The 22,417-nt window shown below is 47.8% G+C and overlaps 1 pseudogene; it reads right to left on the bottom strand.

Moving 5' to 3' along the window:
- Window positions 1–689: 689 nt before the first annotated feature.
- Window positions 690–12,811, bottom strand: LOC146180557 (uncharacterized; annotated as a pseudogene).
- Between the last annotated feature and the right edge of the window lie 9,606 nt (window positions 12,812–22,417).

Consider the following 22,417-nt stretch of genomic DNA (forward strand, 5'->3'; position numbering starts at 1 on the left):
ATGGTATGTTCCCCAGCATCAGACCATTGCATGTTTGGTTAATTGAAATTGTTTTTTCAGGCATAAAGATGGAGTGGCACGCAAGGAGTTTGAAAAGAAAGTTGGCACACATGTGGTAGAGGTAATGCATATTTGACCTGTTTGACTTAAAAGCTCACACAATGGATAGTCTTATTGCTCATACGGATGCACATAACCACCGCATTGTTTCCTGCCTCCTTTTTTTCCATGAATTCATGAAGTGTGGACTGAAATGACGTGTATTTCAGAAAAGGACTTCTCTTTTCCAGACTGGACTTGTTGTGCACCCAACACAGCCGTGGCTATGTGGAAGCCCCGAGGGGCTTTTTTAAACTGCAAATGGCGTCTGGCTGCTAGAGATAAAATGTCCGTTCTCAAGGAGAGACAACTTAATCATTGATGCAGAGCAGCTACTGACTTTTGTGCCCTACATTAAGTATGTGAACAACAAGCTGACCCTGCGACCTCGCCATCAATATTATACACAGGTGCAGCTGCTTATGTATATATGTAACCTAACTGAATACTTTTTCTTTGTTTACTCAACCAATCACAGCATTTCTGTCACTGTACAGAGGGACAACAGTTTTCTATGCTCAGCTGTGCGAGCCTTAGAGGATTTTTACTTTACTTGGCTGCTCCCCACCCTCATCAAGAAGCCGTGAACTGTTTGTATCGAATAAATATTTCTGCAAAAGTAGTACAGGCCTGCTCACTGAAGGGGGTACACAGTTTCAAGAATCACTTCTCATAGCGTATAATAGGTGGCTGCAGATTTGCTAAAATGCAACAGACATGAAATATGTCGCTCATCGCTGGAATCACCTCTGTGGGCACATGTGTGTTAAGTATATTGTACATTTTGATACGCTGGATAACCCTTTCTACATGAATTCGTACTTGTGCAATGTGATAAGTCTCGTGTACCTCACTTTCTGAAAATTGGTCATGTCCTTGCAAAAAAGGGGGCATCACTAATACAGCCTGTGCACCTTCAAGGCTTCCCCTTATACCTGGAAACCCCTTGTCAGCCATGACAACATCGCCTGGTTGAACCAGCTCTAAAAATCCAGAGTCCACTGTATAAAAGCATCGGAACACCTGCCTCCATATGCTTTCGAGCGGAAGCAAACTGTGCCACATGGTGTGATTCCAACAAGGAATTTTAGTGTATATCCTCCCTTGTAGTGTGAATACAGCACTCTTTGCTGCTGCACAGTGCAGGGTTGTTCTGTATGGACCTCAGTACAGTCAATTATTAATGAACACTCCTTGTAATGTGCTTTGAAGCAATTTGGCATTGTCTGCCTAGTGACATCCACGGGAGGGTGATATATCCACTTCTGTGTGGAAACGCTCAAAGTTCGAAAGACACTCTTAAAGTGGCGAGACACAGTATTCCTTGATACGGGAAAAAGCACTCCAAGGGAAGAATAAGTGATCCCAAGCTTAATATTCATCAAGAATAACACAAGTCTGTCGGTCATTGGAACATCACATGACCGATCTGCAGAACGAGGCAATATGCTTGGCAAGAGGGCAAATACATCAAGAGACACTTCGCACAAGTCTTTCATGGCAGCAGCGCAGACTTGGACGCTGTCATACCCTGTGAAGCAAGCTGTCCTAGAGTCTCTACCAGACTGGCGGGAAACCGCAGGGGGCTTGCACTGGACTTCTGCGTCACAAAAACCCTTAGGGTTCACTTGAGTGCACGCATCATTGTCTCTTGAGGAACATAAAAACACTGAAAATGTGTCTGAAAAGCGCGCGTGGTCGTCTGTTTGGCAAGCCTGCACAGAAAAACAAAATAAATGCTGATGATTAGTAAACATCGCAAAAAAAAAATGCTCAGCACATTAATCAGTTGTAGTTTAACGAGAGACTATACATAAATTAACAGTTAAAGCTTCAATCATAATAAACACAGCACGCACACAGCTGCTGAAATGTAATTTTGACCACCCAAGTTTGGGCAGCGTGCACTTCACATAAACAAAAGATGCATTTCTATGAATTAATCAATTGCAATATGCACTTTATTAGTGCTTCCCATAATGATGACATTTTTGTCGCACAGTCATTATAAACTACTCAGAGCTATGGCAAGACCACATGGCAAAAGTAGTGCAATTTAATTTCCGCAAGCTTCAAAACCAGCATAACCAAATATGCAGTGACAGCTCTGCATAAAAACAGTGAGGAACTTTGCCAAGTGCCCATCCCAGATCACCCACCTTGTCTTCCTTAGTTGTCCTTACTGAATCAGCAGCTATGCAAAGCAGATCCAGATTGGATGGCTTTTGAATGAGGGGACCTGTATTCGAGGGGTCTGCATCGTCGCTGCTTGATGGCTCGTCTTCAAGAGTGTGAGGCGGGACTGAGGCTGATGGCTGAGGCGTGGCAGAGGCTAATGATGTTTTAGCCCTCCTCTGGTGCTACCTGAAAGCATATGTGACACTACAGCATTTAAAAATTTCTCCTGTTGTTCTTTGTGGTGAACTTTACATAATACAAATGAGTAGCTGCACTCAAATGCTGCACACAAGTACACGTTAGAACTAAAATCAGTAGGGCAAAGTCTGCATTTTCATGTGAGGATTACAGTGAAAATTTATATGCAATACCTTTTATATCTTGAAAGCCTCTTCATTGCATCGACAGGGCTCGCCCTGTACACATCAGGGAATATTGTTGGATAATATCCGGGATGAGTTGCGATCGTGCTTTTTTCCCCGTTAACAAAATGCCTGGAACAAATCCTCGTTGCTTCGTTCGGCACCCATTCAGAACCGTCGGCTTGACTGAAATATAAGAAAGAGCATTCACTCATCAAACACGGGTAGTAGTCACGCGCCGACACGGTCAGACATCCACACCGCGTCGTTTGATCGGCACGCTCTGCCGTGCGTTTATCACATGTTGTCACTCCACGCATACGTGCATGCACAACTTTTTCGGCCCTGACCAACAAGTAAAGCAAACATCTCTGCACGCCGTTTCAGCTCTCTTAACTGTGAGGCCGTTTGAACGTAGGTCTGACTTCAGAAATGCAGTCTACAAATCACCACGTATGTAAGTACATATCTAAGCACGCATAGAGTTTTTTTTTAATAATAAGTTCATTATTACTCCGCTACTCCCACAAACATCGAAGGCTAAAGAACAATGAGATGCCTGCAATTATAAACTAGCACTCGTGTTGTACAGGCTGTTTCATACCTAAAGCAAAACTGTGATTGCGAAATCGCCGCGCTTTGCGAATCACGTACTGTCGCCGATAACCAACGTTCAGTTCAGTTCAGGCGTTCAGTCGTGTCCGACTCTTCGTGACCCTATGGACCATGTCACGCCACGCTTTCCTGTCTCTCGCTATCTTCTTAACATCACATAGCTTCATCTGCAATGCCTCGAGAATGCCATCTAACCATCGCGTTCGCTGCCTACCCCTTCTCCGGCGACCCTCAACCTTTCCACATCAAATCTTTCTCCAGCGACTCCTCTCTTCTCATCAGATGACCAAAGTAGCTGAGCTTTAACTTTAGAATTTGACCCTCCAATGAGCAGTCAGAGTTTATGGTCGACAATATCGACTGATTTGATCTTCTGGCAGTCCAAGGAACTCTTAAGAGTCTTCGCCAGCACCACAATTCAAACGCGTCAATTCTTCGGCGGTCAGCCTTTTTCACAGTCCAACTCTCGCATCCATACATCACAACTGGAAAGACCATAGCACGGGTTATACGGATCTTGGTTGGCAGACTAATGTCTCTGCTCTTTACTAGGCGGTCAAGGCTAACCATTGCTCTCTTTCCCAGAAGCAGGCGTCTCCTAATTTCATGGCTGCAGCCTCCTTCCGAGGTAATCTTGGCGCCCAAGAACAGAAAATCTGTCACAGCTTCCACTTCTTGTCCATTGATGCTCCAGGACTTGATAGGGCAAGACGCCATGATCTTCGTCTTTTTAATGTTCAGTTTAAGCCCAAACTTCTCACTCTCTTCTTGTACGCGCATCAGAAGTCTCTTGAGTTCCACTTCACTTTCTGCCATTAAAGTGGTATCATCCGCATATGTTAGGTTGTTGATACGTTTTCCAGCAATTTTCACTCCAGCTGAAGACTCGTCCAGACCGGCCTTCCTCATGATGCACTCTGCATATAGGTTAAATAGGCAGGGCGACAGTATGCAGCCTTGCCTCACCCCTTTCTCAATCGGAAACCAATCAGTAAGACCATGCCCAGTTCTGACTGTGGCCTCTTGCCCTTCATAAAGGTTCCTGAGGAGACAGATGAGGTGAATTGGAACTCCCATCTCTTGAAGAGCTTGCCACAATCTGCTGTGATCTACGCAGTCAAATGCTTTCGCATAATCAATAAAGCAGAAGTAAATGGGTTTCTGGAACTCTCTTGCTTTTTCCATGATCCAGCGAAGGTTGGCAATTTGGTCTCTAGTTCCTCTGCCCTTGCGAAACCCAGCTTGCACGTCCGGAAGCTCCCGATCCACATACTGCTGCAGCCTACCTTGCAGGATTTTTAACATCACCTTGCTAGCATGCGAAATAAGCGCGATCGTGCGGTAGTTGGAACAATCTTTGGCACTGCCTTTTTTTTGGAATGGGGATGTAAACTGACCTCCTCCAATGTTGTGGCCACTGCAGGGTTGTCCAAATCTTTTGACATAATGTATGCAGTGTGTTAACAGCGTCGTGGTTGAGGGTTTGAAGCAACTCAGCTGGAATACCATCAATTCCGCTAGCTTTGTTCTTAGCAAGGCTGGCTAAGGCCCATTCAACTTCACTCTTCAGGATGCCCGGCTCGAGATCAGTAATGACAACCGTCCTATGTTGGGTTTGCACATCCGGGTCCTTCTTGTACAGTTCTTCTGTGTATTCCTGCCACCTCTTCTTTATCTCTGAGGCTTCAGTGAGGTCCTTGCCTCGTTTGTCCTATATCACGCCCAGCTTAGCACAGAAGCTTCCTTTGATATCTTTGATTGTCTTATACAGAGCTCTTGTGTTCCTTAATTGGCTGTTGTCCTTAACTGCTTGACACTGTATGTTCAGGAAGGCATTCTTATCTCTCCTTGCTATTTTCTGAAAATCCGCATTGAGAACCTTGTATATTTCTCTTTCCCCCATACCTTTTGCCATCCTCCTTTCCTCAGCTATTTGCAAAGCCTCTTCAGATAACCAGTTTGCTTTTTTGCATTTCTTTTGCTTTGGAACTACCTTAGTAGCAACTTCTTGTATTATATCACGAACATCAGTCCACACCTCTTCGGGCTCTTTGCCTTCTAGATCTAATTCTTGAAATCGATTCCTCACTTCCACAGCATATTCTAATGGAATCTGATCCAGATCATACCTGAAAGGCCTTCTAGTTTTCTGCGTTTTCCTCAATCGAAGCTTAATTTTGGCAACAAGAAGCTGATGATCGGTGCCACAATCGGCCCCAGGCCTTGTTTTTACTGCTTGTATAGCGCTTCTCCATCTCTGCCGGCAAATAATATAATCGATCTGATTCCTGTACAGACCGTCCGGTGAAATCCATGTGTACAGGCGCCTCTTGTGCTGTTGAAAATGAGTATTCGCTATGGTCAGGTTGTTTTCTTGACAGAACTCTACTAGCCTCTGCCCAGCTTCATTTGGCTCACCAAGACCGAACTTGCCTGTAATTCCGGATATTTCTTCACTCCCGACCTTAGCATTCCAGTCTCCTATGATTGACTTTGCGGCTGATTAACCAACGTTAATCAGCCGCAAAGTCGCATGCAGAATGGATGTTGGTTGAATGTTTAGGGAAGTCTCCCGAAGTGCAGCGGAATGAGCACGACCGGCTACCGTTCCCGTACATGCGCCGAGTGCAACCCATTCGCAAAGCGCCGCTGTCAAGCGCTTTCAGTTCCCTTCTAAGTGTGAAACAGCTTGTACACAGGAAAATTTAATGTACTGAACTTTAAATATGTGCCAAGACTGACGCTGAATATGACAAAGTACTTACTTGATTCTCCGCACTGCCGTGATCCACTTCTGTTGCCGGTCTCTCTGGTACGGCCTGCCCGGAAACCTGTACAGCATAATACCAAGTTGCCCTTCGCGGCTGTGGCAATCATCAACACGGCAGTACCGACTATTGCTTTTCGCATTCTTTTTGGCGAGACCACCACCACTACAACTGCTCGCCATCGTAGCTGCGAGAGAAAGAGCGGAGCGTAGAGCGACCTTCAGCTCCGCCGACCCAGAGTTTCGTCGGAGGTGCGGTAGATGGCGCAAGGCTCGTGAGCGAACTCCACTGTACGAAGCCGCTGTCCAACCCTATATCACACTGTCCAACCCTATATCACTGTCCAACCCTATATCAAACAACGATGTACAAGCTGCAGGTCCGCCTTGCACGACTATTGCACAAATGCCAAGCTAGAAAGTACACAACATGTGCGTGTAAGACTGCAACATCCCTCAAAAAAAGGGGGACAAATGGACGGGGAAGGGCGGTCAGAAAAACCACCAAGAAGAACCAACTAACATCTGACAGAAACGACTTATGCCCTCTGGGATGTTCCATTTGTACACCTAAAGCCTGAAAGGTTGTGAACTGAACACGGGTATCATTTTCAAAGCAGCAATAAGCAAAAATGTACTGCCTTCGCATGCTACGGGGCACGTTTTCCTCCGAGTGCTGCTTAAGGCTTTTATACAAGAGTGAAAGGGCTGTATTTATGTATAGAAACAATACTGATCGGTCCATAGGAGTTCAAAGGCGCAGTGGCAGTCACACTAGTTCTGGGACACCTCACCCGAGCTGTAGGGGGTGGGAGGGATGTGGGAGTGACAATGGAGAGAGAGATAGAGGGGACGTAGTGTAGGGCTACGGAGTGATTTCGACCACCTGGGGATCTTTAATGTGCACTGACAACGCAGAGCGCACGGACGCCTCTCCCTTTCGCCTCCATCGCAATGCAGCAACCGGTACTCGTGGTTGAACCCTGCAACCCCGGCACAGTAGTGGCATCTTAACCACTGCACGTCCGCGGCGGACCCTAGACGTGGGTAAGCACGGTGTAATCCTGTTTAGCTGTTGATGGCTATTTGTTTTTGCTTGGTCTAATTTTCGATTTGGTTGTGCTCTAGGATAAACACACATAAGCCAATGTCGTACACGTTTACAACATATCCCTCTTACTACGCGCGCCGGACACTGCGAGTTTTCTCGGCCAAGAGAGTAAGGACCTGATTCATTCGCCATCCCGGCATTGCCTCACGTTTTGTAGAAAATGCATGGTGCGCCTATACAGGCTACCATGGTGCGCAGCAAGATTCCAGTAGAATAACCTCGGAGCTTAGTCACTATCGGTGCCACAAGACGGAAAAATTCTGCTCTCCGGCTATTCAGATAATGACCCCTGTGTCGAGGTGTTACGGAGGGCACTTTCGGCAACTTTCACCGATGTACCTGTTAAATATACCAGGTGTGCGGCCCCCTCTCCACTTCTCTTTGTGCAAATTATTTTGGGCCCACGAATGGCAACTCATTTGGCGCTTGACTAAGGGTGAGTTGTTGCGGCTTGGGTTTGCAATTCACGCTCAAGATCTGACCACGCACAATCTGTGGGATCGGTTAGACTTCACGATGTAGTGCATGTACACTAAATTTTAAATGTCACTGAAGAGCCCCGCCGGAGTGGCGCACTAGTTAGGGCTCTCGGCAACTGTGCCCAAGGACGCGGGATTGAATCCCGGCCTCGGCGGCGGCTTTTCGATGGAGGCGAAAAGCAAGCCGCTCATGTGCTGTGCCATGTCAGCTTACGTTAAAGAATCCCAGGTGGTCGAAATTTCTGCAGTCCTCCACTACGGCGTCTCTCATAGCCCGAGTCGCTTTGGAAAGTTGAACCCCACAAAGCAAAAAAAAAAAAACAGATGTCACTGAAGAGACTGCATTTGGAGAATAAGTGTTATCATTACTGCTACATTTACGCAATTTTCACTGCTTATCATTGTAGTGTAATTTTGTTTCGGCTTTTATTTCTCTTTAAATTTAATTTTATTATGTTACCGATTCATGTTTTTTTTTGCTTTTTGTTATTCTTTTGTGTTACTAGTTACCGCGTAATAAGAATATTATTAGTATTTGCTTTTAATTGCCTTCATCACTATCATTTTTATTACACATTTTAATGGTTGGATTTCTAATTCGTTCACAGGTAAGTCTTACTCTCATGCTGTCTGTGGACACAGGTAAAACGAGAGGAAGAAGATGGTTTACAGGATATTAAGGAGCACTGAACAAGGGTAGAGGGAGTAACGCCTCAGTTCGCAGGTCAGTCAGTTATATAAAATTAATTGGTTGACAGGAATTCAAAGGCGCTGTATATAACACGCGCATCATGAAGGCCCGCTTAGACTTCGTGAAATAGTGCATTCGCCCTACAGAGGTGCCGCAGTGGAGGGGTTCCGAGGATTTTCTACCATCTTGGGACTTAAGTGCATGCTGACTTGCTCGTCGCTCCGCGTTACCTGCCTCCCGACCTCTGCCGGCACTAAACGGATGGCGCCATGTAAGGCTCCTGCTAAACAAAAACTCAAACACTGTGCTATATATGCTTTCTTATCATCGCAAATTCTGTCTATTCAAAGTGCCCTCTAGAATTTTTGTGAGTTAATGTGTTCAAGCAAGGAGGCACTGTATCTAGCTGAAACACATGGGCAGAAATCGAGATGCAGGGCAGGTATTGAGATGCAGGTATCGAGATGCCTCCCATTTGTAAGCTAATGGTCACATTTAATAAAAAGGCTTTGAGTAGGTGCTGTTCCCTTTATATAAATGACCCCGCCGGGGTGGCGCAGTGGTTACGGCGCTCGACTGCGTTTCCCAAGGATGCGGGATCGAATCCCGGCCTCGGCGGCCGCTTTTCGCTAGATGTGAAAAGCGTCAGTGCACGTTAAATCACTCAGTGCACGTTAAAGAACCCCAGGTGGTCGAACTTTCCTGGAGTCATTCACTACGGCGTCTCTCATAGCCTCAGTCGCTTTGGGATGTTAACCCCACAAACCAAACCAAACCTTTATATAAATGAATGATGCAGGTATAGAATGCCTCCCACTCTTAAGCCAATGGGCACGTTTAAAAAAGAGGCTTTGAGTACCTGCAGTTCTCTTTTTATAATTGAACGATGCACTCCCAACAACAAAACGTGTCTGATGGCACAAGAAGTGGTTGCGTTTTAGGTACGCATGTAATAAAGTAGACAGCCAAGCCGAACTTCGAGAGCGAGAGTTAAAAATAAATTAATAAACCTTGTCTCCACCTGCAATCGAACCTTGGTCCCTAGCCCACGCTTTACCAATTGCGCCACGCCCCGGATCGTGAAGCACTCTTCATAATCCCCTTGTCTACTGTGAGGATGATGGCGGGATTCAGCGTGTGACCGATACTGCACCTTTGCTTTTCTCTAAACGCCAGTGAACTTTGATGGGTTCGATGAAATGATGGTTGTGTTCGACAAGGGGCGCGATGTACCGTCACGACAGGTCATAACGCACCAGGCGATTCATGCATATACGAAGCTGACCCCACCAGGCATCCGATCCAGGCAAACGCCGCACCACACAGCAAACAGAAGCAGACCCAGATGCCCAGGAGGCGTTAGTACAGCAGGCATCAGCGGCGTTTGAAATTGATTTACAGGATAGACAAGGCGCTGTCACAATTCTCCGTGGACACATGATTGATTGATTGATTGATTGATTGATTGATTGATTTATAGTAAGGGGAAAGGCGCGGTAACTGTCTCACTTTTTTTTTCTGAGGACACCTCAACCGCGCCATTACGGAAGGGAGGAAGGTCGGAGTGAAAGTGGAAAGAGAGAAAGAGGAGCCGTAGTGGAGGGCTACGGAGTAATTTCGACCACCTGGGGATCTTTAACGTGCGCTGCCATCAAACAGCACATGGACGCCTCTTCATTTCGTCTCCATCGAAAAGCAGCCGCCGAGTAGTAAGGAAGGGATCTGGGAGTGTAAGTGGAGAAAGAGGAGCCGTGGTGGAGGGCTGCAGATTAACTTAGACCACCTGGGGATAACTTGCACAGACACAGATTTGCACAGACATCGCACATAGCGAAGGAGGTGATGAAGGGTGGCAGTTCCTGGCCCTACGGAGCTCGGACGGTAGGTCAACGCCGCTAGCGGCGGGGGCTAGCCAGCCACTGATTTTTATCTGTTGTAGGCCGCTTCTTTCTCTCCTTTTTCTTTTCCTTCTCTTCTCTACGGCTCCTTTTTCTCTCTTTCCACTTTCACGCCAACCTTCCTCCCTTCCCGTGCGGCGCGATTGAGGTGTCCGCAGAAAGCATGTGAGACAGTTACCGCGCCTTTCCCTTCCTATAAATCAACCAATCTCTCCTGTCCGCATCAGGCAGCGGAAGTGGCTCAGCTACAGAGCCAGTAGCAGGCCCGTGCATTTTCGTTTCTTCCTACAGCCACACCAACACCGACATCGAACAGCACACGATCGCCTTCCTTTTCACCTCCATCGAAACGCAGCCGCCGGTGGCCTTGATTGAACCCTGGTACTCCGGCACAGTAGTCGGGCATCTTAACCACTGCTCATTCGAGGCGGGCACTAGACGTGCGTAAATACGATTTAATTTGGTTTGGTTTGGTTTGGTTTGTGGGGTTTAACGTCCCAAAACAACTCAGGCTATGAGAGACGCCGTAGTGGAGGACTCCGGAAATTTCGACCACCTGGGGTTCTTTAACGTGCACTGACAACGCACAGCACACTGTTGGTGGATATTTGCTTTTGTGGGCTCTAATTTTTGATTTGGTTATGTTCTCTACTACCACGCTTTTTCTATTTACACTTTCACAGCTTCTTCCGCCCTTCCCTTATCGCGTGGTTCTGATGGCCACAAAAAGTGTGACAGTGTGTTCGTGTGCTGTGCGATGTCCGCGTACGTTAAACCACCCCAGGTGGTCGAAATTACGCTGTAGTTCTCCTCTATGGCTCCTCTTTCTCTCTATAACTTTTCACGCCCACCTTCCTCTCTTCCGTTGCGGCGTGGGTCAGGTGTCCACAGAAACAAGTGTGACAGATACTGCGCCTTTCCCTTGCAGTCAACCAAAGAATAATAATAATAATAATAATAATAATAATAATAATAATAATAATAATAATAATAATAATAATAATAATAATAATAATAATAATAATATTATTATTACTATCAGCCAGCCGGACGCGGCGCATTTCTTCGGCGAAGACAGTAGTTGGACCTGACTCACTCGTCATCCTGGTAATGCCTGACGTTATGTAGCAATTGCGCGATGCGTCTATACAGCCAGCCATGGAGCACATCAATATTAAAGCATCATAGCATCGGAGCTGTCACTGTCGGTGTTACCACACGAAGAAAAGTGTTCTGCTCTCCGGCTAATACTATAATGACCGCGTTACGGAGGGCACATTAGTTAGCCTTCATCGACATACCTCTCAAAGATACCAGGTATGCGCCCCTCCCTTCCTCTGTGCAGTCTGTTTTGGGCCCATGATGCACCCTTCAGTTGGCGCTTGACTACGGGTGAATTTGTACTTCTTGGTTTGGCAAGGTCACACTCAATATCTGGGGACGCACATCCTTTAGGTGTGGTCAGATATTTCGAGATACTAATTTTACACTGAATTTTAGAGGTCGCGACAGAAACTGCATTCGGGGAATGCGAAAGTGTTAGCGCTACTGCGACGTTTTTGTAAATTTTATTGCTTAATATTTTAGTGTATTTATTTTTGTTTGCGTTTTATCTTTATTTTTAAAGTTACCTTTATTGTCTTAACAATTTTTGGTATTTTGTTTTTATTTAACACTTTTGTCAATAATTATTGTGGATTATTATTTATTTGTATTTGCTATTGATCGCCATAATTACTATAATTTTTTCATACGCATGTATTCGTTTCATCAGTAATTAGTAATTAGTGGACACCTCACTTATAGAAAATTGATTTTTGTACAGGTATAAAACGCGATCTATCTGTTCACACGTGCTGAAGGTCCAGATTAGACCATGAAATAGTGCATTCGCCCTGAAGGAGGTGCCGCAGTGGATGGATTACAAGTAGTTTCTTGGGATCTTAAGTACACGCCGGCCTGCTCGTGGCGCCGCGTCAGCTGCCTGCCGACCCCTGCTTGCACGAAACGCATAGCGCCACGCAAAGCTCCCGCTAAACACAGTGGGCTCTAACGGCTTTCTCATCATCGCACTTCTGTCCTCCAAACTGCCCTTTAGAATTTTTGTCACTCATTGAGTTCAAGCATGACGGCAGGGCATCTATATTAAACTCATGAGCACGTATCAAAATGCCTCCCATTAGTGAGCCAATAGGCACATTTAAAAAGACAAAAAGCCTTTCGTCTATGCCTTTCGAAATACATTGTTTCTTTTATATAAAGAAACGACGCACTTCATGGAACATAACGTATTTGAGGGGGCAAGACGATGTTGCTTTTTAGATGTAATAATGTGAGACAACCCAGGTGAACGCTGGTCTTTTCGCGCTCTTCATGCAGACATGCATTTGTCCTGATCATACGGGGTTAGGATGGTAGGTCAACGATAGCTCAGCGTTACTCGTTTTGGACAGGTGCCATGTAATAACAGTGGGCTATTTTAATCGTGTGCTGGACTCGCATGCCGATCAATGTTCAAGGCCCTGGTCGAGGGCGACCGGCTTGGAACGCACGTGAGCTGCAGCGCCTGGTTCAGCATTTTGCGCTTCTTGATGCGCATGAACTCATGCATGGATCGCGCTTCTGTTGGACATGGCGTCGTGGTTCATCTGCGAGCAGGCTAGACCGCGCATGTGTGTCGGCTATGGATGTTGTGACCTTGCCTCAGATGCCCATTGATATTTCTGACCGCCGGCTAGTCATGCTCAGCCTTTCCTTTCCTAGCGCTGGCTCATTTTGTCCGTAGCGTTTTGATTGCGCGTACTACACGATTCGCGTTCACAAAAGAGCTTGTCGCGAGCTTTACACGTCTCGCTTTCTGACAGTGCTGAAAATGAATGGGACACGCTCAACTCAAGGTGGCGCATGCACAGTTCGGTAGAGGGTCGTACACTACGTCGTCGAGTGTTTCAAGAGCTGGTAGACACGGCTGCGAAGATCCGCATCGCCCACAGAGCGAATTGTGATGCCCCTCTGATGCGCGCCAGCTCCGAAGTTATACATAGGCGGTATCAGTGCCTTATTGGAGCCTCGTCCCTTTCGGCGGTGGCCTGGCGTGGAAGACGTAGTCCATCTGCACATCCTGAGGTGCTTCGATTTGCGCGGAGAACTTAAAGTTAAATTGGTTCACAGGAAGGGAAAGGCGCAGTAACTGTCACACTTGCTCTGTGGACACCCGAACCGCGCCGTAGGGGAAGGGAGGAAGGTGGGAATGAAAGTGGAAAGAGAGAAAGAGGAGCCGTAGTGGAGGGCTACGGAATAATTTCGACCACCTGGGGATCTTTAACGTGCGCTGACATCGCACAGCACACGGACGCCACTTCGTTTCGCCTCCATCGAAACGCAGCCGCCGCGGTCGGGTTCGAACCCGGGAACTCCGGCACAGTAGTCGGGCGTCTTACCACTGCACCACCCCGGCGGGGCACGCGGAGAACTTACATCCACAGCTCAGCGTTGAGCAGAGCGCCCCGCTCTGCTTCCCATCAAACTAGGAATTGCATGCGTTTCTTGACGCACTTCAAAGGCATGGCGTGCTCAGATGCTACAATTCATGTAGGAGCTGTAGAGCGGCATCCAATGTTAGCTGGGTTGCCGCTGGTCAGCCGGGAGAGGCATGATGTGCTTTGTGCACCTCCCTCTTTAGAAGAGGTAAAGAACGCTTTAGAGTGAATGAAACGCGGGCAGTGCCTGGGCCTGGTGGGCTTCCTGCAGAATTTTATTTGGGTTTCTGGGACGTTGTCGATCCAGCACTGACCAATGTCCTTCGACAGTGCTTTGAGTATTTAGATTTTCCGGCCAGTTCTCGAAAAGGGAGAATAATTTTGATCTCAAAACGTGATCCAAGCCGTCAGTGTTTTGTACAGTATGCTAGTGTGTGCGTTGTGAACAGTTGCTTGGACGCACAGCTATTGCGGAGGCCCGCCCGATGTGCCGACTGCTGTGACCTAAGACATTTGCGGGTGGGCCTCAAGCAAACTACTGTATACTGTACCATAGTGTATATATTTCTTTTATTTTTACCTACCCTTTTCGTTCTCCCTATCGCTCACCTCTTTGATTTCCTCTACTTTTTCCTCGCTATCCCTTTATTTCCGCCGCCCCAGTTCAGGTGCTTCAGATATCAGATAGCAGATACCGGGGCTCACAAACATCTTTTCTTTCTTTTTGTATATACAATAAATAACCACTACCAGCACCACCATCTTGTCCAGAGGAGTGGAGGCCGATCACCCTTCCTAACGTAGACTACAAAACTCTCGCAGCCATCGTGGTTCGGCGCTGGAGGGGTGTGATGACCTCTTATTGGTCGTCATCAGGTATGCTCAGACGCATCAATCCCACGGCTACTCGAAGTCGACGAAGCTACCCTCCATTTGTCAAGAAAGGAGCACCTCCGGCGCCGCACACGTGCACTTATCCCTCCGTGTGCGATATCCCTTCCCCGCGGTCTCACCCGTGCAGAGGAGGTTGCGCTTAGGAGGATCCGGGTCGGTGTTGCCCTTACACCAGCAGTAACTAGGACGTGGTCATACTTCCAACACTTATATCCTCGCCCAGGATGCCCGATCTTTAACAACGAAGATGTCGAGGCCGACATCCATCACTTGCTGTGGGACTACCCAGCACTCAAACCAACACGAATCCGGCACCTGAGAATAGCTGGCCTTTCAGCAACCAATCCTGCCTCATACGTCACTTGGACGCAGGGACCTCGTTATCGCTCACTTCTGGACTTCATAAAATCAGCCAACCTTTTTCCATTCATTTAATCATTTATTCATCCTTCATCTCATAACCTACTGATGCCCTGAGGCAATAAATATCGACTAAAAAAATACATAGGGCGTCGTATGCCATTCGAAACATTATTGATTACACACAGAGACGCTTAGCTAGTGGCATCCTTGTTTCTTTAGATCAAGAAATAGCTTTGATCGGCTAGAACATGGCTACATATTCGGCTAAGTTTCCGAAATTCATATGTTCAAAGCATGTATGATGGCATTCAAACCACACTGGCGATTGATAGGTGGAAAAGTGCCCCTTTCCCTGTGACCCGCGGTGTCCGGCAAGGTTGTCCCCTCTCGCCTCTTTTGTTTGCTCTCAGCTTGGAATCTTATTTGAGGGCAATAATTACAGACCAAAGTATCCGTGGCCTCCCTCTCCCTAGCTGTGAAACGCTGCGTGTGACTGCTTACGCGGATGATATTACGTTGTATCTGCGTGATGAAGCGAGCCTGCTGCGCTGCCTTCATCGTTTTGACAGACGCGGCAAGGTGTCTGGGGCTGCTATCAATTTTGAAAAATGTAAGCATATTTTATTTGGCAGGCCAGAAGCGCGCCTTAATGGTGCTCTACCAGTCACGCACAGCGACACCATCCGCATACGTGGTATTGATTATGAGGCACGTGGGATAGCAGCTTCGGTGTGGACTAAAGTATTAAACGAGGTGCGCAGCAAGGTGACTACAGCTAGTGCCTTTGAACTGCTCATGTTGGACAAACGCTACCTTGTCAACACTGTTTTCTGCGGGCGAATATGGTAACTCGCACATGTAACGCATCCACCTCTCAGAATTTTGCGTTCCCTTCAGTCTCTTGTAAGTTCATTTTTTTGGGCAGGTCACACGGAACTAGTATGCCGCAGGTCGCACGGAACTAGTATGCCGTGCGGCACTCGGCCAGCCATGTTCGAAGGGTGGGTTTGCCTTCCATTCTTTGTCAGTCTGCTGTCAGCTGCTGGCTCTACGCTTCTTTGTTCGTTTGCTGCAGGGTGATGAGTGCCCAGCACGGGTGCTTGCCCTCTATTTTTTAGACACAAGTGTGAGGGAGCTTGTTTCTGTCATACCACTCAACAAGGGACCTCAGGCTTTCCGGATGCCTGTTTTTATTCGTGTAAGGTGGCATTTCGTCGCCACGCCCAGTTCGTTACCACTCACAGCGTCGTTTCTGCCAGGACATTTACGTGACTTTATGTGGCTTTTGGAGTGGGGGGTTTTGCCTACACGAGATCGGCTGCAACGATGGGGCATTGTGCGGACCGCGCAGTGCCCCAACTGCCCACTTCAGTAATCCAATTGTCACATGGCCCAGCAATGCGTCGTTGCTCGTGTTTTTGGAGGGCAGTTCATGCCGGTTTCAGAAGTGTAGGTATTAGCCGATTTCAGATAAATGATAGATGTCCTCGCGGTCGCTTTGCACGATTGCTGACTATAGCTGGCGCTTTCGCGTTATGACGCAATCGTTGTGAGGCTGTCGCTTCGAGCCGGCGCCGACGTGAGCTCTTCCCTGTCCTGGCGCGTCAACGAAAGGAGATCGTAAGCTTCCTAGCCGAGGAACTTTTCTACCTTGGGGAGCGAGAGTTCCTTCGTCAATGGTCTTGCCCTTCTGTTTCCGTGTCGGATGGACGTGTCCGGGTGGTTTTTACCCACCTTGGTACCTGTAATATAATGTAAACATTTATGTTCACCGCCGCTTACGGCGGCAGCTAGCGTGCCACCGATTTTCTGTTGCAGGCCGTCATTGCACCCGCCACCGCTTCGGTGGTGGACGATGGCTGTTGTTGCGGCGAGGGCGTATTTGGGTTTGCTCGGTACGGTGGCTCCGCAAGGGACAAAACAACAGAAGACACGAAGAAAACGGGCTGTTCCGACTAGCATCTACCGCCCCCAGGAGCCGAGCAGCGTAGCGATTAGCGGCGCATGCTTTTTCAATGGGCGTCACGTTGGACGCGGCACTAGCTTGAGAGAGCCTATAATATTACTACTACTACTACTACTACTACTACTACTACTACTACTACTACTACTACTACTACTACTACTATTACTATTATTATTATTAGTAGTAGTAGTAGTAGTTGAATCAGAAATATCCCTTAAAGAAGTGTTTTGTGGCCTATAATATATTTATGAGCATGTAAATTACAGAATTACAGAACACGCAGTTAAGCGAGTGGCAAATTACTTTTCCTCTGTACTTCCTCTTCGCTTGGCGTGCACGTAGCGCCATCATGCGTGTGGCGCACGGAATAAGGAAAGCAGGGCATGGCCTCCGAGATCTTCATCGCGCCGGCTCGGATCAGCAACGATGTTGCCGACGAACTACGATTGCAACTTGAGGCCCGCGCGTTTCGGCAAGGTGGCTGGCAGCGCTTCTACATCCCGGAAGGATTAACAAATAAAAATGACTATAGCAAGTTGCTCTATGTAGGAATTCGAAACAGAGCCTCCCTTCTCAGTGCACGCCTCAGTCGCATTGTGTCAGTCAAAAGCGCGACAAGCAAATGAGTATACGGTGCGAATGGGGCGCGATAATGCTATCGCGTCCCATTCTTGAAGGCGAAGCTTAAGCGTCCTTCAAATATTTATTTATTAATGCTTCCGGGATTTTTTTGCTCACGGCCTACGCCGGACGATGCGGGACGGCGGCCGCCGACGACGACACCGACTTTTCTGCGACACGGGGCTCTTACGCTATCGATTTAAAACAGTATAAACGTGGAGGGTTCTAATAAATGACGACAGACATCTCAGATCTAGTTTCGGTAACTTTCACAAGGTACTGATGACAAACAACGCTTTCCCTCTTGTAAACTGCATAGCCCTCAGCGCAGGAAACTTTTACAGGTAAGGATGCATGTTTTTCATTTTTGCGCTGCACATCAATTTTGATTCACTTCTCTCTGCCATACGGTACTTTTTATTCAAGGCGCTGCTTAAGGTTTTTATGTTAGAAAATTCGGAATGAAATAGAACAACAAGACTTATTATTTGCTGTCTTAAAATTTCTTTGCGTCTTTGAACGAGATGCATTTCGACTGCTTCCAATTAAGGCGAAAGCCTCCATAGGCTAAGTTGAGACCTAAACGGAACGTAAAACGTGTAAAGTCAAAATGAGAGGCCACGAGGTTCAGTGCGTATAGTAGCATTACTCTTCTTAAGGCAAAAGACTAGGTGTCCACACAAATTACAACCTATTTGTATACTTAATAAGATACGATGCGTGCAGCACTACTTACCCTTCATACTTTGCTATGAATTTTACACTACATTATGCTTTCATTTTGCTTTAATAACAAATGTCCTCATGCATTTGAATAAACTCTGTACATTGTGTATTTATATCATAATAACTTGCTTTAAAGAAAATGTAAGGCACCGTATCTGTCATACGTTTTCCGCTGAAACCTGAACAATAATAATGAATAATAATTGATTCATAGGAAGGAAAAGGCGCAGTATCTGTCACAAGTGTTTCTGTGGGCACCTGACCCGCGCCATAAGGGAAGGGAGGAAGGTGGGACAGAAAGTGGACGAAGAAAGAAGAGCCGTAGTGGAAGGCTACGTTGTAACTTCCACCACCGAGGGATCTTTAAAGTTCGCAGACATCGCACAACACACGGACGCTACTTCGTTTCTTCACCGAAACGCAGCCGCCGGCGGTCGGGATCGAACCCGGGTACTCCGGTACTCCAGTCCGGCGTCTTAAACACTACGCCACCGCAGCAGGGTTATTATTATTTTAAAGCGAAAGCCTTTCTAAGCTAATGGAACAAAATCCCGAGCGCGAGATTTGTGCGCGAGATCTGTAATATTCCGAGAGATTTCACGACATTAGTTCTATGTTAGCATTTCTCCCATCCTTAATATGACATACTTAAGCACGCACCAAGGAATACCCCGTGACAGGTGCGATGGTGTACCATCCAAACACACTTGCCGAAGATTGTGTGACAGATGATGTGCCTTTCCTTTTCTGTAAAAAAATTATAATTGTATGTAGTACTGCAACGAACGCCGGTAAGTGGCAAACGATGGGTGGCAAATGATGGGAGAGCAAGGGTGAACTTTCGACATTCTGAGAGACCATCTGATTTGTTTCCTTTTTTTGCGAACGCAATACTACTTTCACTTTTCAGTCCTTCGCGTAGCGAGGCGGTAGCTACCATTGACCTTTAGCGTGACCTTTGGCGCGCCGCCAAGCACAGCTGCGCAAAAAAAGGGGCCCCAACTCACGGCGCCAACTCGCGATGCGGCAGCTACCAACCGCTGCCTAACTCCCGCTCCTTCCACGAGAGGCGCTACAGCAGGAGTGACGTCCTCCCATCTGCCCCATAAACAGGGGCCCCAACTCGCGCCGTCAGCTACCGAGGCGGTAGCTACCAGCCGCGCGCGGCCTAACTCCCGCTCCCTCCGTGAGGGAGCGCTAAAGCCGGAGCGACGTCATCCCCGAGACTGTTGTGAGACCGTTTAGAACTTCGTTTGGGGCGCCGGTTCGGGTACGCCCTTATACATCGAGTTAAGCCCAACGTTGATCTATGGCCGGGCGGAGCTGCAGCTCTGCCACATGCTCCAAAGCTAAGAAGAATTATGGGGCTGCAGCCGCAGCTATCGCCAGGGGTGCAACGTTGGATACTATAGGAGGTGGCCTAGCTGCAGGTGGAACCAAACGCAGTCTGCAGGGATGCTTTCATTTCTGCTGGCGTAAAGAATGCCGTTGCAGCCGGTGCCCGAGCGGCAGTTCTACATTTTGCCTTAACCTCACCCACAACCAAGTATATTGTTGCAGCCACGGCACTCCTTGCCTCGCTACTAGTTATACATAGAATAACCAGGTAGCAACCCGCGATAAACAATAGTTGAACCATATGCCGTCGCCAGAGTGAATCACTGCATAATCTTAAGCATAACCACAAGCACCACAACCAGCTACGCCACCAGCTGAACCTAGGCGTAGCCATAGCTATTGCTTTCGCAATTACCAGGCTTAACTAAGCTAAGCCACTGCCAATATTTTTATATTCCAGTGCAGATGACTAATAATTGATTTACAGGAAAAGAAAGAGGCTCTATTTTTCAATTTTTCTGTGGAAATCTGGACCTCAACGTATTGAGAGGTAGGTGGGAATGAAAGTGCCGTAGTTTAGGGAATCAAAGCAGTTTAACCACCTGGGGATCTTTAAAGTGCAGATGAACGAACACAGTTGTGTGATCTGGGCCGACCCCTCATTGCACCCTTTGCAACCACCCCACTGCCACCCTCGCCCACATTCTATTCCAATGTCCGGCGGATCCTCCCTCGCGGGGTCTGGAGCACTTCACCACATGGGAGGAATGGGAGACCCTGCTACGCTCTGAGGACCCGGTTCGGAAAAGACCGCCACAGACAGAGCTGCCGACGTCATGAACCATAGGAACATGAACGTTTGAGTGTAGTGGGGCCGTGCGGGGGCCCAGGGCCCTGCGCGCCCCGAACACCTCGTTTAAAATGTTTTTACTACTACTACTACTGGGTCGCGGCGTCCGCGACGGATGCTCGCGCTATCTCAATAGGAGGATTTGTGGCTTAGTTTATAGTAAAGAAACCGGCTGCGTTTTGATGGAGGCGAAACGAAGAGGTGTGCTGTGCGATGTCGGGGCACGGTAAAGATCCCCAGGTGATCGAAATTACTCCGAAGCCCTCCACTACGGCTCCTATTTCTCTCTTTCCATTTTCCCTCTCAGCTTCCTCCGTTCCCTTAGGGCGTGGTTGAGGTGTCCAGAGAAAACAAGTGATACAGTTACCTCATCTTTTCCTTCCTATAAATAAATCAATCAATCAGTAAAGAAAAGAGCGCGATATGAGTCACACTTCGAAGACAACCGCACGTAAGGAAGAGACGCAGGTGAGAGTGAATGCGGAAACCAAAAGGTGCCGTAGTGGAGGGCTGCGGAGTAATTTCTACCACCTGTGGATCTTTTAGGTGAGAGTGAATGCGGAAACCAAAAGTTGCCGTAGTGGAGGGCTGCGGAGTAATTTGGATCTTTCACGTGCACTAACTTCGCACAGACCGACTACGTGTGCCGGAGTACCCGGGTTCGAACCCGACCTCGGCGGTTGCGTTTCGATGAAGGCGAAACGAAGAGGCGTCCGTGTGCTGTGGGATTTCAGCGCACGTTAAAGATCCCCAGGAGGTCGAAATTACTCTGTAGCCCTCCACTACGGCTCCTCTTTCTCTCTTTCTACTTTCACTCCCACCTTCCTGCCTTCCCTTACGGCGCGGTTGCGGTTTCCACAGAAAACAAGTGAGACAGTTACCGCGCCTTTCCCTTCCTATAAATCAATCTATCTTACTTCGCACAGAACACGGACGCCTCTCCTTTTCACCTCGATAGAAACTCCACCGGCGGTCGAGTTCGCTAAGCCACGCGACGTCCTACGGAAAAAAGAGGAGGATGCCCTTGAGGTCATCCTTCGCCAAATTATTAAGCGTGCATTGGACCTCCCCATTACTACTCCAAACAGCCGTCTTATGGCCCTTGGGGAGGTGAATGCTTTCCGGGAGCTCCGGGAGGCGCACTTACAAACCAGTACACGCGTTTATCACAAACGGAGTCGGGTCGCCGCCTTCTTGCTCGACTCCGTATCTAGCAGTAATACGTAAAGTTGAGCTAGTTGGTACATGATTGCAAATTCCGAGCGCTGCGACGGAGAACAACAACGAGAGAGTAATGACAAGGACAGCGCCTGTCCTTGTCATTACTCTCTCGTTGTTGTTCTCCATCGCAGCGCTCGTAATTTGCACTCCGTATCTAACACATCACTCATCAAAGACAGGTTTCGCATCTGAGAACTCTGAAGACACGCTCTCGGTGTGCGACCTTTTCCAGCCAATATGTCACACGAAGATCATAATGGTCGGCTCCTGGCACGGGCGGACGCCCTAGCCTGACATTATGGCAACAAAATAGGTGTATTCTACGTGGACGCCTTCAGCCCTCACCACGGGTGATGGTACACGGACGCTGTAGTTCACAACAGCAAAACAGTTAATGGTATCATCTTCAGAGACCAGAGGACAACACACGCTGATGAGCTAGTGGCGTTTCCTCTGGCGGCCTCACACTCCGATTCAAAATTCATAATTACCGACACGCGAGAAGCCTGTCGGAACGTCCAACAGGGCTGGACTCCCTTCCTAGCCTATAAAATCTACTCAAATTGCATACGGGATACGGACCCCGCACACCGTTACCTTATGTGGGCCCCTGCTCATCAGGGTTTTGCAGGAAACGAGGCAGCAGACGCAGCCGCCCGCGCCCTTCCTCACCGGGCTGTTGTCTTCTCCCCAACCGGCCTGGAACCCTACTTTAATCCTATCTACACCTTCAAAGATATCACGACGTACTATTAGAAT

Source organism: Amblyomma maculatum, chromosome 8, assembly GCF_055883805.1.
Source record: "Amblyomma maculatum isolate TAMU_Amacu chromosome 8, ASM5588380v1, whole genome shotgun sequence".
NCBI lineage: Eukaryota > Metazoa > Arthropoda > Arachnida > Ixodida > Ixodidae > Amblyomma > Amblyomma maculatum.